This window comes from Mandrillus leucophaeus, unplaced genomic scaffold, assembly GCF_000951045.1.
Source record: "Mandrillus leucophaeus isolate KB7577 unplaced genomic scaffold, Mleu.le_1.0 Scaffold743, whole genome shotgun sequence".
Taxonomy (NCBI): domain Eukaryota; kingdom Metazoa; phylum Chordata; class Mammalia; order Primates; family Cercopithecidae; genus Mandrillus; species Mandrillus leucophaeus.
This window is the reverse complement of record NW_012108064.1, coordinates 749345-767882: the sequence shown is the minus strand read 5'-3', so window position 1 is coordinate 767882 and position 18538 is coordinate 749345.

Here is an 18538-nt window from a genome sequence, read left to right as displayed (position 1 = left end):
TGTTATTTACTCAGTTAATCCTAAGGGGCTCCCTGTGTAGCCAAGGAGTCTTGGGGAGGAATAAGCTCCTCTAGCACAATAGCACCTGTCAAGGCACTTGGCGACAGGGCAGGCTACCCCAAACTGCAAGTAGAATATGTCAGAGGGCCCATATTTGCCTCCATATTGTAGCAAGCAGTCCTTGGTAGAAGTGTCAAGCTTGTGGGACACTACTTCATGACCCAGTGAATAATGGGTAGCAGGGTATGTAGGATCAGAGGCTCAAGGTCTATTAGAACCTCTATTTCCAGAATATTATGTGGCCAGCAATTGCCACTGTAATGGTGTATAGTGCTGAGAAGGGCAGGTTCTTGTCTCAGAAGCTCATGGACAACTGATGGCCATGATAAGTGGTGCAAAGACTCCATGAGGCATAATAAAGGTTGCTCAAGCCACTGCAGTGACATAGTCTCTGGTACCTGCTGATTTCAATCTGGACTGATTATAGAGCCTTTTATTGGAGGAAGATTTGTTTAAGGAGGGCCCATTTGTACATAACAACATCAGTGAGATTAAGTAAAATTTTAAGTGAGGAAAATGTTGCCTCCAGAACCCAAAAAGAATAAAGATGATGGACTTATATACCCTTAGTGAGTATGTCAAATAAATTTCTCCAGAGGGGGGTATGATTAATGTGATGCCATACCTTTGTTCCTGGAGAAAATTAGATGCAATGAAAAAGCTGCTGAAGTATCCCACGAGTAACCTGGTAAAGTCGTACTTTATCCCTTTAAAGGGGAAAGCAAACTGCAGCTACAAGGCTTTTCAGATGGGTACTGAATCAAACATATTAGCCAAATTTATAATTTTAAAATATTTGCTAGTTGCTGATTGGATAGATTTGGTAATTTTAATAATATTGGGTGTTGATATGTGGGTTCATTGGATTAGATCAATAAGTTTGAATTAATCTACTGTGAGGCACCATTCATTCTTTCTTTTGTCAGTTTAACAGCAGTCAAAATTGGCCTGCTAAATAAAAAGAGCGATAATTGCTACTCCACTAATTAAAGTTTTATAGAATAAATTCCAATTATTGAAGGCTCTGTTTTAACTTCTATTGGGTCATATTAACAATTTTACCTGTGAGGTCCATTGGGTGTCATTATTTCAAGCCAATTTGTAAGTGCAAAATAATCAAGTCTAATATATTTATCATTCTATCAGAACATCTGTGTCCACCATAGGGTATTTTAGGGCAATGGATGCAATGACTATGGGAAATTTAGTCAAGTTAGTAGTTCTGATTGTTAAGGTAGAGCATATGTATTTAATTTCTATTTTATATTTAGTTAATCATCTAAGACTATAGAGAATATGAATATCATGCTTAAATTTACTGGGACCAATTATTTTGATCCTTGGACCCTGCCCTTTATTGGGCACATCCTGATTAAGGGGATGGAAATGGCCACATTCTACTAAGCAAAATCACTTACGATGTTGCCATTAATGTAGTCTAACTAATTTTAGCCCCAACATTGATTAAGTTCATGAAGGTTTTCTATTTGGTGCATTTTGGCAAATTTTAAAGTTAATTCACACTAATGTGAAGACACACAAAAGCTGATCAGTACCCCTTTATATTATTTTACTGTATAAGTTATTTTAGCATGTTTTGGATTTCCAGTTGGGTCAAACTATTGACCTTTCATTCTAATTCTGCTGATTTCTTCTCCCTGTGTTCTGGTTTCTTTCTTATCTTTATTTTTCTTTTTTCTCACAGATATATTTGGGGGGAGGAGGTTTTTTTTTTTGTTTTGTTTTGGTTTTTTTGGGGGGTTTTTTTGTTTTTTTTTTTTTCCTCGGCTTCCATTCATAAGTTTCTTCCACTAAAGAGCCTCAAATCAGTATCATCAGGGCTAGGGACCTTTCCCATGGCAATGGTTATATGGTTTTTAAGAATGTCAAACTTTAGTCAGTTTTGAATGAACCCCTTAACTGTGCTACAAGGATACCATAGGTGTTTCCACAATGATCTTGAAAATTAGGACTTTTATTTCAATAGAGCCATAAGTAGGGGACTGGTGCAGTTGAAGAGTTATAGGCCCACAATCCAGAAGCTGACAGGTTAAAACCATCTTCTATTATGACTCCTGCCATTTTCTGCTGCACAGTCTTTCATCGTTTGGGTACCTAGCCATCAGATAGTTTCTGTCTCTATCTGATTATTCAAAAATCAGATCTTCATTTGATCACTCATCATGCGTCTCTCTGGATAGTTATAAGAAAAGAGATGAGGGGGCAATAGAAAATTCTCCTTCTCTGAGAATGCCCCAATCAATCTCTTCATCAATTGGGTCCAGAGATAATAAAGCTATTTTGTCTATGGCTTAGATGAGGGCCACCAAGCCTTGTGATCACAAGATTAGCATTTCGTTTGCTGTTTTGCAGCAGCATTGAGAAAAGCCCAGGCGCACCGACCAGGAGTTTTACATTGGAGAACAGAGAATACCAAATTCTCCTCTACACGTTTTTTCTAATCAGTGTTGGAAAACACGATATTATGAATGTGTAATTTGATTTCTTTGGAGTTCAGGAGTGCACTCATGAAAGCATCAAGGAAAGCAACAACAACACAGGAGATGGGAAAGGACCCAACCTTTACCTGAACAACAGTCATTCTTACAAGGGATTCAGAAAATGGTTCCTAATTCCTTTCTCATTGGTAGCCAGGATTTTGCCTTTCTCAAGCACTTAGGAGGTAAGCACCAGGCTACGTGCATGTTTTGGGGAGGTACTTTCTCTACTAATGGATGGCCAGGTGATCACTCCAAATAATCTCTCATCAACAGCCTACATGCAGTACACTGGAATCTTTATCCTTCAGGGCCTTGGCTTGTTAGTCCACCAAAGGGACAGCCAGTTCCAGACGTTGTGTTCTTGTGGTCCCTACTATTAATGGCATATCAGCTTGCCATTGTCCATTATACAACCTTGTTGGTAGTCCCTCTGCCTTAGAATGAGTGGTGGAAGTCCCAGAGACCATCTGCCAGACGCAGGCCCCACTTGTTGCCATTTCATGCCAGCATATAATTAACAATAGCTATCTCCTCAGTAGTGAGAATGACACTTTAGGTGGAAGGAGGTGCCAGTACTTGAGAGAAACCATAGAACACAATGCAAATCTAAAGTGCAAGCTGGCAGTTCCACCCCAGGCACCCTTCGTGGTATCAGGAACTTATTCATTAGCAAACGAGCAGTTAATTAAATCTGTCCATATGTTCTTGGTCCTGATTGAGCCATTTGGTTTGTGAAATAAATTGTTCTGTTCACCTACTCTTCACCCCATTGGTGAAAGAGGGATCCCATTCCCTAACAGTACAAGATTGTTGAACACAGACCCCTGACACTAGACAGACAAGATAAACACTTGTTTATTAGTTACATCTATTTACAACCCTGTGGAAGTAGGAGACCACACACCATACAGAGTCACAAGGAGGGTGACACTGGGTAACAGACTAAAAGAGCAGGCCTACAGAATGCCTTCTTTCTAATAACAGGAGGACGGGGTGCTCCTTGGTCCCCGTGTAAAGATGTTATTGGCTTCTTTGAATAATTTTGCCATTTGTCGAATAACTGAAAACTATTAGGTCAAGGACTGAGTGGGGTGCAGCTGGTTTGGCCGATGAGGAAACTATCCTGGTGGGAAATTTTCCCACAGTGTGGGGAGCCATATCAGGTTGGGGGAACACATGGCTAGGACTTTGGGACCCTGTGAAACTCAAAGATGTCAAAGTAGCACTTGAAATTAGAGGTCTGACAAAACAGAATGTCCTAATAAATTACCACGGACATGGTGCTTAAAACAACAGAAATGTATTCTCTCTAACATTTCCGGTGGCTTCATGTTCAACATCAGTATCACTGGGCAAAAATCAAGGTGTGGTCAGGATCACACTCTGGAGGCACTAGAGGAGAATATTTCCTGTCGTGTCTACTTCTAGTGGATGCTTGCATTCCTTTGCTTGTGGCTGCACTGCTCCAATTTCTGCCTTCACATTGCTTTCACGTATTCTGTGTGTGTAGTGGTTTAATCTCTCTCTGCGTCTCTCTTATAAGGAAAGTTGTGATTGAATTAAAGGCCACACTGATAAACCAGGAGAATCTCTCCTACTTCAACATTCTTAACCTAATTATATCTGCAAAGGACCTTTCTCTTATAAAGTAACATTTAGAGATTCCAGGGATTAAAACTTGATATCTTTGGATGGTCATTACTTATCCTGCCAAAATTAGTTGGGTCATTTAAAAAATCTGTTCTAACAATCTCTGACTTTAAATTCTTGTGTGTAAACATTTACAATAATGTAATAATTGATATGTTCAGATTTAGGTACACCATTTCATTATTTGTTTTCTACTTGTTTCTTGTGATTTTTGTTGCAATATTTCCTTGTACTCTGTTTTTGGGGGTTATTTAAACATTTGTTCTAGTCCACTATAATTTATCTAATCTAATATAATTTTGACTATATCGCCTTATATAATTTTCAGTAGATCCTCTAAGGATTAAAAAATAAATACATAATTTTTACCGTATATTTAAAATCAATATTTTAAAACTGAAATTGGAACATCGATACTTTATCACATTTAGGTCTTCTTAACCCTCCTAACTTTATGGCAACATTTTTTGTAAACTTAGTTATCTTCTCTGATTGGCATCATTAAAATAACAAGATTTTGAAACTTGTAATCTGTAGATGATAAGCCCCTTACCTTGGTCTTCTTTGATTTATCTCAAAAATATTTTGTAGTTTTCAATGTAGCAAGCTTGCATACATTTCTTTAAATTTATTCAGAAATATTTGATGTTTTATGATGCTATTATAAATGGTGTTACATGCTTTTAAAATTTATGCTTTATTTAATTGTTACTCGCATATTAAAAAACAATTTATTTATATTGACTTCTATAGAGCAAGTTGGCTAAATTTACCTGTGAATGCAAATAATTTTCCTATAGAAGCTCATGAGTTATCTATGCACAGAAGTACATAATCTTCTAATACAACCATTTAAAAGTCTTTGTTCTATTGTATTTTTATTCATTTTGCTTATGTTTTCCCCTTGTTTTACTATGAATGATATAGTGGACAAGTTTGTTCTTTTTTGGATCTCAAGAGATAATCTTTCAATATGTCTTCGACATATTACCTACTATTTTGTTTGTAGTAGTGCTTTACTGGGTTAAGAAAGCTTTCTTCCATTTCTTATTCCCTTAAAGTCATATATCATAAATGAGTGTTTCCTTTTATCTATTATTTTTGCATCTATTGAGATACGTATTTGGTTTTTCTGATGTGGATGTTGATGATATAATACAGCATCCTTTTTTTAAAATGTTGGACAACTTTATTATTTCTGAAAAAAAATTCTATTCATCATGATGCATGACCCAATTTATGTATAACAAGTTTATATAGGTATTAGAGGAGCTAAATTTTATTTAGAACTTTGGCAACTATTTGAATTAAAAAACTGATCTTCCTACTTTGCTATACTCTTGTTGAGTTTTCTTATCAAACTTATTTTGACTTTATAAAAAGAGCTGATAAGTTTACCCTCATTTTTTTGGAAGAATTTATTTAAGATTGACTTTTTTTTTTTTTAATATTTGGGAGAATTCTCTGGTGAGTTCACTCTAGTCTGTTTTGTTTATTGAAATGTTTTTATAGTAGATTCAATTTCTTTCATGGCCATATGACCCTTCACATTAATTTTTTTCTTGTATTAGCTACTGGAAGTTTTCTCTTCCTAGGTGTAGACTTTGTGAAATTAAATAATTCAAACTTAATGCTGTTAGAACTTTAAATTATCTGAGCTTTGATAGTAATGTAACTTAGTGGCCTGAGTCAAGTAGCATGCAGTTGCAATTTCTGCTTCTCTGATTATACATTAATTCCTCTCTTTATTCTTGTACTGTAGATGATTAGAAAAAGCCAGAGCTAGATAGATCCACTTCAAGTTTATTATCCCTCTTTGTAGAATGTTAAAGCAATCTTCCTTAGAATGCAGCAAACTGTAATCACTCAACTTTCTGTTACATATGTATTGGACTCCTACGGATATTGTTGCAACCCTGTTAAATTCTTATATGTCGCCTATATATGTAAAACCTCAACTTCCTCACTGACTCTCTCTCTCTCTCTCTCTCTCTCTATATATATATATATATGGCACCAGTGCAGATTTCTTACATGTATATATTGCATAGTAGTGAAGCTTTTAGTGTACCCATCATTGGAATAGTGAACATTGTATGCTACAGATAATTTTTCAACCCTCACCCGCCTCTCATGCTCCCATCTTTTGTAGACTCCAATGTCCATTTTTCTATTCCATATGTCCATGTATACAAACTGTTTGACTCCCACTTATAAGTGAGAACATAGTGTGTTTAATTTTCTTTCTCTTTTTTTTTTTCACTTAGGATAATGGTCTCCAGTTCCATCCATGTTGCTGCAAAAGACACAATTTCTTTTTTTTTTTTTTAATGGCTGAGTAATATTCCATGGTATACATGTATAACACATTTTCTTTTTCCGATCTTTCACTGATGGGCACTTCGGTTGATTTTATATCTTTGCTATTGTGACCAGTGCTACAATAAACCTAAGAGTGTGAGTGTCTTTTGATATCTTGATTTATTTCTCTTTGGGTATAACCCCAGAACTGGGATTGCTGAATCAAATGGTAGTTCTATTTTCATTTTGAGAAAACTCCATAGTGTTTTCCATTAAGGTTATACTAATTTACAAACAGTGTATAAGCATTCCCTTTTATCTAAACCCTTGCCAACATTTGTTGCTTTTGGACATTTTAATTATAGCCATCTGAGTGGTGGTATAAGGTTGAATCTTATTACAGTTTTAATGTGCATTTCCTCAAGCTTTTTGCTCGAATAAACTCTGTACATAATCGTATTTTCTGAATCTAATTACATGTTTGACAACTTCAACTACATTTTTAAGTTTCTTCACATAAATGTGTGAACAAATGAGTTGATAGTATCCTTTTAATATTTTTTGTGTGTGTGTCTGCTGGATGTGTAGTGAGGTATATACATTTATTTCTTCTCCATCAGTGTTGCTCAAAGTTTACCAATTTTATCCTCCTTAAAAAAAGCAGAAACTCTGTTAGTTATTTTATGTCTTAGGGTATTTAAAAATTCTTTAGTGTTTGGACTTCAGGTGCAGATACCTTTTTCCTTTAATTAATGCCTTTTCAGACAGTCTCATGTTCAATTACTATTCCTTCCACAATTCAGTTGATTTAATCAAATATGCAAAAGACTTTAAAGGGAAACCTATCTTTTTTTCCTGCTGATAATTAACTTCTTGAATTAAGGTTTAGTAGGTGTTGTATGAATGTTGGTTTTATCATGATTATTAAAATTTATTATACCAAATGGTATAAAGTTTATAGTGTAAGTTAAAGAAATAATAAGTTTATAACCTATTTTACAAGTACTATTGTTTTGCAATAATTATTTAATTAATGCCTTTATAGCATTGTTACTAGCTTACTTAAGAGTTTTCTTATGACTGAAATCACCACAGAGAAAAATCATGAATTTCTGATATTGAAATGTCAAAAATCTCTGTCAAATAGGATTTTTTGAGACCTCATGATTAAAAATCAAGGTTTGTAAATGAGACATATGTCTGCAGTTAATATGCTATTTGCTTACAAAAGAAAATAAGTACCAAGTACTAACATTTAAACTTTGAAAGATAGTTATCGAGAATATTAGGTTATTTATGTGATAACACTCTATATTGGGATTCTATAATTCAATATCTTCTAGAAGCTGTTTTGTTCTATACTTAAATAAAAGTAAATTTTAAAGCAATTACAGTTTAATGAATGTAAATGACAACACATAGAAAAATAATTTCTTAACAATTATTTATTTATTTAGAAATTAGGAATTTTTGAGATAATCTCATACAAAACAGTCACCTCCGAACATTAAGAAGCTAAAGGAGACACTGTTCTTCAAATTGCCCACTTGGATATCTTCCAAGTGCACTTTCCTTTCTTTCCTGCTCTAAAGCTTTTTAATAAACTTCCATACCTGCTCTGGGAAAAAAAAAAAAGGCTAAGGGAGACAACTAGTCCAATTTCATTCCTGTAGTATACCTCTCATCAGCAAGTAGTCATCTATTCAATTAATATTTATTGGTATTTTAATATGTGCCTGGCATTGTGCTCAGTATTTTTATATATGGCATTTTACTTAATTTATTCCTCACATAAAATAGATTTTAATGATTTGTGATGAAGAAAGTGAGGCCAGAGGAGTTAACCGAATATGATCACACCTTTGTTAAATGTCATCATAATTTCTACCAGCAAATATATTTTACTTTGCATTTTATCATACTGTGTGTGTGTGTGTGTGTGTGTGTGTGTGTGTATAGATGATGAGAATTAGTGTAAAACATTAAGTACATATTATTATTTAAGTCAACTGCATTGGTCAATCAACAATCCATCAGTAAATCCAAGCTGAGTTTCTGATGTTTCTAGACCACTTTTCTTAAGGACTGTGGTGTACAAATTGTAGACTGGTAAATGTAATTTAATTGACCATTTCCTTCAAAGTGACCAAGTATTTACAATGGCCTGCTTTTTACCCTGTGCTTTCTCACCAACTTTTGATGAAGTTTCTCTTTTATCTTTAGGACCCTGAACTCTGCTTACTTGCAAGCCTGAACAAGCACAAAAACAAACAGACACAGTCGAATGTAACCTCTTTGCCTGGTTTTCCTGATCATAGCAGAATAGTTTTTGTGAGAACTCATTGGTTATTTTCCCTTGTTTGTCCAACTTCGCCTCTAATGATCTTGCTTATCTCTGCTTGTCTCCTTTTTACCTTATTAAGGAAGATCATTTTTCTGCTTGATTTTGAAATGTTCACGGAGTTTTTGAGATCTGGAGCAGTCTCCCATTGGAATAGTCTTTCTTTTTAACTGAAGTGTCTTCCTATCTAAGTACCTGTTTGTCTTTATTTGACGTAAGTGTAAAAAAGCCCGTGAAATTGTAAAGGGATTTTAAATGGCTTTAGTTTTGCTGTATTCATACTGTCTAGGGAATACAAACTATATTTTTCTAGGATAAACCGGAAGGGCAGATAGGGAAGAAATAGTTGTACCAAAGTCAAAAAATAAAATTACAACGAATTTAGCTGTAGATCTAATTGGCTTTTGTTTGTGATTCACGAAGGAAGGCAGCTTTATTCTACAAAATAGAACGAGAGATCTCAGTGGACAATAGCAGAACACTGGATTATTTAAATTGGGAACAAGGAAACAGAACAAAGAAAAAAAAATCTAATTCGTTAACATCAGGTTACTTTTTGTAATGAATAAAGCAGAGGGAATTTTCTTATTATTGAATGAGGTAAACTGGAATCTCTTTTCTTCAAGAAAAAAAAAAAAAGGTCACTTTGGATATCCATCTGTTACAGTAAGTAGCTAGTAAAGCATGAGCAGGGCAGGAAAGGCCCTATCCACAACCAGAAATGTCAGTAGAAAATAATGCAATGGTCAGGTGGTTTTTATTGTCTCTCTGAAATAATAATTTGTCATAGCCAGTTCCAGGGAAAGGCAGTCTCCCTATAGATTTAAAAAAAACAAAAAAACAAAAAAACTGAAACTGGTGATCAGCAGCTTCCGGATAAGATCTCAGGAGGTGAGCGAGTGGGCTCAGACATGCGCGTTAAGAGACAAAATGGCAGAGTTTAACAGTATATGATGTTTTAGGGGCATTCCACCAGCAAAGGGAAGAATGCCTTGGGAGAGCATGTGTACAAGTCCAGTAAGCACACTGCACATACTCACCTCCCAAGTGCTAGCAGGCCACTACGCATGCAGGTAGCTCACTTCAAGGGAAGAATGAAGGGAAAAGGGATACAAGATGCTGGAAGTAGGCCAGCATATAAAACTCTAAGTCCAAAGTGAAATGGAGAACTTGTCCTCCAAGATGCCCACTTGGCCCTCTTCCAATAATACTTTACTTTCTTTTAATTCTTTTTCTAAACTTTATTAATAAACGTTCACTCCTGCTCTAAAACTTGCCTCAGTCTCTTTTTTTTTCTGCCGTATGCCCCTCAGTCAAAGTCTTTCTTCTGAGGAGGCAAGAACTGAAGTTGCTGCATACCCATACAGATTCACCACTGGTAACTTGGATACCCATCCCTGATAACACGTTTGCTTCCTAAAAGTTTCGTTTTGACTAGTTTGCACTTAGTATGAGTGACTCCACTTTGGTTTGGTCTGGAATGTTGGTGCCTAGTGCAAGAGCTCAGCTCAAAACAATGGCCTCTTGTAAGTTTTGTTTTACCTCAAATAGAGAATGTCAAAGCTGTGTCCTCATTTATTGAAGGTTTATGAGGTAAGAAATAGAAGATTCTCTTTTCTGAAAACAGCAAATGCTCATTTTATTTGCAGTTTCAGAAACATATATATATATGTTCTCTTTTGAGATGGGGTTTTGCTCTTGTTGCCTAGGCTGGAGTGCAATGGTGTGATCTCAGCTCACTGCAAACTCCACCTCCAGAGTTCAAGCGATTCTCCTGCCTCAGCCTCCCTAGTAGCTGGGATTACAGGCATGCACCACCACGCCCGGCTAATTTTGTATTTTTGGTAGAGACGGAGTTTCTCCATGTTGGTCAGGCTGGTCTCAATGGTCTCATGGTCTCAACCTCATGAGACTGGTCTCAACCTCATGCCTCGACCTCCCAAAATACTGGGATTACAGGCGTGAGCCACTGCGCTGGGCCCAGAAACACATTTTTAAAATCATTATAAATAACAATTATATGTGGCTACATAAAAATACATCTACTATTAACCAAGAAATACAATTAATTTCAAAACTTCATGTTACATGGGAGATTAGAATTTAAATAATAAAAAAGCAAATATCTCCTTAAATAGCTTTAACTATTATTGTCCTGTATCTCAGTAAAAAGTTACTTTCTGAAAATATTTGAGCAGATTTATTCTGAGCCAAATATGAGTGAGCGATGGCCTGTGACACTGCCCTCAGGAGATCCTGAGAACATGTGCGCTCAAAGTGGTCAGAGTACAACTTGGTTTTATACCTTTTAGGGTGACCGTGAGACATCAATCCATACAGGTAACATGTACATTGGTTTGGTCCAGAAAGGCAGGATAACTGGAAGTGGAGGCTTCCAAATCAAAGGCAGATTCACAGATTCTTGTCGTCTTGGAAGTAATAATTAAGTCAAGAGACATGTAGTGATAGATAAGCAGCAGCAAACTTATTTAAAGGGACGATAAACTCTGAAAGCCAAGTCAGAGCAGGCCCCTTGAGAATGAGTGTCAGCTGACACTGGGGAACCCTCTTTATAAGAATCTTACATAATTATTCATGAAAGTGGCATGAAGGGGTGTTGCTGGCACACATGTTTTGGGCGGCCCCCTGGGTGTGCATGTGCCATAACCATACATGCTAAGTGCATATGTCATATGTCTTATTAGCATGTTAAATCTCAACCGGGGGGGTGTTTTAATTATTATAATGAACAGAAGGTTACTTTTAAGGTGAGACAAGTGGAAGTGCGCATGCTCGCTACTGAGGAAAGTCCCTACTGAAGTTATTTCCTACTAGGGCCAGGTTAAGTCCCAGTTTAGGGCCAGATAATCCTAACCACAATTACATATGTGACTGTTGTGTTTGTTTTTGTTTTCTGATTTTTTTAGTGGGGCACTGATTGCTAGTGCAGCAAAGTTTCCAGGGCTTCGTGTCTCCAGGGTTCCCTTTCCTGCTCATGTCTACCTATCCGCCTGCTCTAGCAGATGTGTTCTTACACATTTATCACTGGGGTTCCAGTGAAAACTTAATGTCATGAATAAAGCATTGGTTGGAGAAAAAAAAAATGACATGTTTTTAAAATAAGATTAAATGTGTTTCATAAAGTGTTAATTTTCTTATACGCGATTCTATATTATACATAAATTAGTTTGGTCTTTTTCTGGGAGTGAAAGGAATTCATATATTTTCTCTGTCAACACATTTTTAAAAATATATGACATGCACTATTTATGCCCAAGTTATTTCATTATAAAAGTTTGAAACGTTTTTAAAAAATATCTTCATGCTTTATTCTTAGCATTGGTGTTCTAAAGTAAGGGAAATAAAGTTTTGGGAAGATTATTAGTTTTAATCCATAGGATCAGCATGTATTTCTTAGAGTAAAATTGTAAGATAGTATGATCAAAAAGCGAATACTTACAAAGCCTTATTTTTTCTTCTATATCCCAGTGTTTATGAGATCATGACCCAGATTCTCTTTTACCACTCATTATAGACCTAGTTAGTCCCAGGTTGCTGGCATTCCAAGCTACAATCACAATAGTAGAAGACATAGCAGCATCTCAACTCTGAAAATAAAGACACAGGACCAAAATATCTATGGTTTTACCATTTTTAATATCAAAATATATGACTAACTCCAGAGGTCATACCAATTAAATATATTATTTTATTGTATCGAAACAGTGCATGACTAGAAACAAATCTACCAATTAGGAAAAAATATGGACTAGTATATCAGCTACAATTAATACAGTAATAATGAAAAAGTGAATAATTAAAATAATAAAAACAAAAAGCAGAAGAAAATTGTAGCTACATAGAAATTGAGTTTGTTAATACCTTTTATTAACATTGTTACATCCAATGAGAACACGTGGACACAGGGAGGGGAACATCACACACCGGGGCCTGTTGCGGGGTGGGGGCTAGGGGAGGGATAGCATTAGGAGAAATACATAATGTAAATGACAGATTGATGGGTGCAGCAAACTACCATGGCACGTGTATACCTATGTAACAAACCTGCACGTTCTGCACATGTATACCAGAACTTAAAGTATAATAATAAAATAAAATAGTTGAATAAAAAAAAAAAACATTGTTACATCAAAGCAGAAGATGGTGCATGATAGAAGACAAAGCAGCAATGAAGAAATACAGAAAATATTTCCAAAATCCAAAGCTCCACTGCTTGACAGAGGCACAGAATCTTCACAACAACATAGAGTTAAATTAAAATAAGGCTTTATAGCAGCAGTGATGTATCTCTTGAAAGTGTATGTGACGATCTAGCAGTAGTGATATATATCCTGAAAATGTACATATCAATCTATTTTTAAAGGTACCTGTTCAAAAATAAGCTTCAAGAAGCCCTTAATTATCAAAGTGTCACAATTTAACGTCCCGAACTTTGTACATACTCACAAGCATGTAGGTAAATGTATATGCACTCGTACAACAAGCTTCAGCCCAGTATGACTATTAAACAGTACACACACACACACACACACAGAGTACCTGACCACCTACAATTGCATACAACAAAAATTTTTTGGTTGTGTTACCATTATCAGCAGCTACACATTTAAAGAATATTACCCAGTGAACAGTCTGGATCTTCGGTGAGTGATTTCTTTATATCTGAAATGCATATTTTTACAATTGTTAGAAAATATACAACGACAAGAGAAGAAACAGGCAGGCACAAAGCCAGCAACAAAAAATTTCCATTGAAATTTATAAAAAACAATCACTAATACAACCCAGTAGATCTTAGAAACAAACAGGTTTAGTACTTTAATATAAATGTCAGGAAATTAAGTAACTTTTTTTTTGTTTAAAGGAATGAACTAAATATTTTCAAAAGTAAAAAGTAGAACTTACTACTGTAAATTTCAGCAAAATACAGTGCCCAATTAAGATTGGGAATGAGATCTAAATTCTTGTTTAACACTAGTGGCACGGCATGGTACACAGGTTTATTTTTTGGTTCCTGAAAGAGGTTTGGTGGAATCAATGGCCTTGGTTTTTTAATTCATCAAGGACAATGCAGGCCAGGGGCGTGGCTCAAGCCTGAAATCCCAGCACTCTGGGAGGCGGAGGTGGGTGGATCACGAGGTCAGGAGATCGAGACCATCCTGGCTAACTCGGTGAAACCCTGTCTCTACTAAAAATACAAAAAATTAGTTGGGCGTGGTGGCGGGCGCCTGTAATCCCAGCTACTCTGGAGGCTGAGACAGGAGAATGGCGTGAAGCCGGGAGGCGGAGCTTGCAGGGAGCTGAGATCACACCGCTGCACTCCAGCCTGGGCAACAAAGCCAACTCCGTCAAAAAAGAAAAAAACAAAAACGGACAATGCAGTGCATATATATTTTGAAAACAAAAGAAAAAGGAAGTCCATAGAAATATGAGTTGTCTACAGAATTTTCCTTTGAAAGATAATGTGAGATTTCTTTCTTTTGGCACACAATATTAATTTATTATATCATTGTATAACATGCTTTACTTAATTATTTAATGCTGCCTCTCTCAAATGAGCACAAACTTCTTACGAACAAGAACTTCATAAACTGTTGGTGGGAATATAAATCAGTTCAGTCATTGCGGAGAGAAGCTTTCCAATTTTTCAAAGAACTAAGAGTTTAACTGCCATTCAACACAGCAATTCCATTTTTTTTGTTGTTATGTATGAGAAGGAAAATAAACTGTTCTACCGAAAAGACACATGCACCAACATGTTCATCACAGCACTCTTCACAGTAGCAAATACATGTAATCAGCCCATGTGCCATCAATGATAGATGGGATAAAGAAAGTATGGTACATATACACTGTGGAATATTAAACAGCCATAAAAAAGAATGAAAACATGTCCTTTGCAGCTGCATGGATGTAGCTGAAGGCCATTATCCTAAGCAAATTAGCAAAGAAACAGAAGACCAAATATTGCATGTTCTCACTAGCAGTGTGGAAGCTAAACATTGGGTATATGTGAACATAAAGATGGGAACAATAGACACTACAATAGGAAAAACAAGAGTAGGGAGGTAAGGTGGGGGTAAAGGTTGGAAAACTACCTATTGGGTACCATGCTCACTACCTTGGTGATGGATTCAGTCATACTCCAAACCTCAGCATCATGCAGTATTCTTTTGTAACAAATCTGCACATGTATTCCTTGATTCTAAAATAAAAGTTAAAATACAATAAAAGGACAATTGTATTTTTTTAGGTAGTGTTTTGGGGCCAAGGTGGCTGACAAGAAGCAGCTGGTGTGTGCCACTCTCGTGCAGAGGAGATAGAGTGGTAAGTACAAACTAGCTCTTCATGTGAATTGTCCAGGAGGTCACGTTGGCATTCATCAAGGAAGCAATGGTGACCTATGGAGAGAAGATAGGAGTGGGGCAGGACAGTCACCCACCAAGCACTGGCACAGAGGGAAGGGAGGCTCCCCATCATGGGGAAATGATCAATGAGTGAGAGCTCCTGGGGACCCACATTTCTGCTGTGGACTTTTGCAATACTGGGCACTTGAGAGTCCCCCCTGACTTCCACCCTGCCTGTCCCTCTGCCCCTGGGACTTCCAGAATGGCATAGAGAGCTGCATGGAATTTGGATAAACCTACCGCTCATGCCCCAGGAAGCCCCAAGGGCCCTGGATTGCTGAGCACCCCATCATCAGCTGCCATAACACCACCACCAAGGGAGGCCGGGCTACCTTGCATGCCTCCAGTATAGGAGATGTATCCACAGTGCTAAGGAGTGGATAGACTGCAGGCCCTACCACCACTACACCTTGCCAGGCAAAGCCCGCTGACCTGAGACCCAAACACAACCACCCTACCCTGCCTGAGGACTCCAGCAGGTCACAGCTCTCCAATTTTTCTGGGATAGAGTTCCCAGTGGTAACCTACAGGACTGCCTCAATTGCTGCTGCCATGACCTCCACCCCTCAGGCTGGGGTGAGAATTACGAGCCCAAGAGCCATCGTAGTCCGCCAGCACGCCGCAGCTGTGGAAAAGTGGCCAGGCAGTTTTCCACACAGGCCTCTGCCCCTGCTACCCTTCAATGGGCAGGGCCTCCTTACCTGCGCCCCCAGTGCAGCTGCCGTACAATCACCTAATCACTTCAGTCAGCAGTGGCTCTTTACTTATCTGGGGTGGAATTCCCAGATACAACTGACAAGCCCTATGCCATTGCCACTGCAGCAGTACCTGTTCTTGCTTCCCTTGGGCTGGGGAGTGAACAAAGACCCTGATTGCTTTACTCACATCTACAACATGCTGCAGCTGCCATGCAAAGAGGAGGTCAGTCTCACTTCCTTCTGAGCCCCAACCTCCTGCTCTTCACTGGTCAGGATCCCTGGAATTTGGCCACAGCACGGCTTCCCCACTTCTGTGGGATAGAGCTCACGAGACAAGTGACAGACTCTTTGCCATTGCCACTGCCAAATTTCCCACCCCACTGCCCCAAAATTGCGGAGGGAAGAAATAGCCAGAGCTTGCCCAAGAACTGTGATATACAGGCTTGGAGGGCCAAGCCAAGATCTGTGGCCAGTACTTCAGTGGGAGAGGAGCCCATAGTCTAGGACTGAGAGAGGGCGTGGCTGAAATCATGAGGAAATAGAGGAGTCGGGGACGGGGGGGAGGCGCTGAGTAGTAACTTATCTGCTTGCCATTATTAAGCACAATCTGATGGGTCAGAGCCCAAACTAGGTCAAAAATACATGACTAATATAACCCCCTATTAAATCAAGGGCAAGAATTCAGCCACAAAAAAATACATATACTGCACAAAGACTTGGCCCTCTGAAAACATCCAGAAATGAAGTCAAATGACAAGACTCAAATTATAACACAGCTAAAGGAACATTAGGCCACACAGATGAGAAAGAACCAGCAAATGAACTCTAGCAACTCTAAAAGCGAGAGTATCTTCTTATCTCTGAAGAACCACACTGGCTCCCTAGCAATGGTTCTTAATCAGAGTGAAATGTCTTAAATGGGAGACATAGAATTCAGAATCTGTATGGCAATGAAGATCATCAAGATTCAGGAAAAATGTGAAACCCAATCCAAGGAATCCAAAGAATCCAGTAAAATCATTCAACACTTAAAAGACAAAATAGCCATTTTAAGAAAAAACAAAACAAAACAAAAAGTAATCTTCTAGAGCTAAAACATATACTATGAAAATTCATAATACAACCATAAGCGTGATTATGAAATTATGAAATACGTCAAGCTGAGGGAAGAATTTCAGAGTTTTAAAACTGGTACTTCTACTCAACCCAGTCAGACAAAATAAAAACAAATTAGAAAGAATGTACAAAACATCATTACAATATGGGATTCTGCAGAAAGACCAAATCCATGGCACACTTGCATCTCTGAAAGAGAAGGAAACAGAGCAAGTAACCTGGAAAACATGTTACCCTGATAGCAAATCCAGACAAGGAAACATCAAAAAAGAAAAAAAAAAAAAAAAAGGAAAGAAAAAACACTACAGGTGAATATATCTTATGAATATTGTTGCAAAAATAAAAAAAATCCTAGCAAAACAAATTCAACAATACATTAAAAATATTACTCATCTTGACCAAGTGGGATTTATCCCTGAGATGCAAGTATGGTTTAATATATGTAAATCAATCAGTGTGATACATCATATCAACAGAATGAAGGATACAAACTGTATGATTATTTTAATTAATGCTGAAAAAACATTTGATACAATTCAACATCCCTTCATGAAAAAAACACTCAAAACCTGGAGATAGAAGAAACATTCCAATACATAACAAAAGCCATATATGACAGACCCATAGCTATTAATATTGTTATACTGAATAGGAAAAAGCTGAAAGCCTTTTCTATAAAATCTGGAACGTGACAAGGATGCCCACTGCCACCAACCACTCTTATTTAACATAGCACTGGATATTCTAGCTACAGAAATCAAACAAGTGAAACATATAAAAGGCATCCAAATTAAAAAGAAATTAAATTATTCTTGTTTCCAGATGATATGATCATTTATTTGGAAAAACCTAAAGACTCCACGAAGAAACAGAACTAATAAAAAATTCAGTAAAGATGCAAGATTCAAAATCAACATAAAAAAGCAGTGGCATTTCTATATGCAAAAAGTAAACAATATGAAAAAGAAACCAAAAAGCAATCCTATTTACAATAGCCATACATAAAATTAAATTCCTAAAAATTAATGAAAGAACTGAAAGATGTCTATATTAAAAACTGTAAAACACTGATGAAAGGAATTGAAGAGGACACCAAAAAATAGATAAATAATACATATTCATTGATTGGAAAAATCAATAGTGTTAAAATGTCCACACTCCCCAAAGCAATCAACAGATTCAATGCAATCCTTATCAAAATACAAATGACATTCTTCACAGAGATAGAAAAAAAATCCTAAAATTTATGTAGAACCATAAATGACACAGAATAGCCAAAACTATCCTGAGCAAAAAGAACCAAACTGGAGGAATCACATTACCTGGCTTCAAATTATACTACAGAGGTACTGTAATGGAAACAACATGGTATTGGCGTAAAAACAGACACATGGATCAATGGAACAGAATAGACAAACCAGAATCAAATTCACACATTTACAG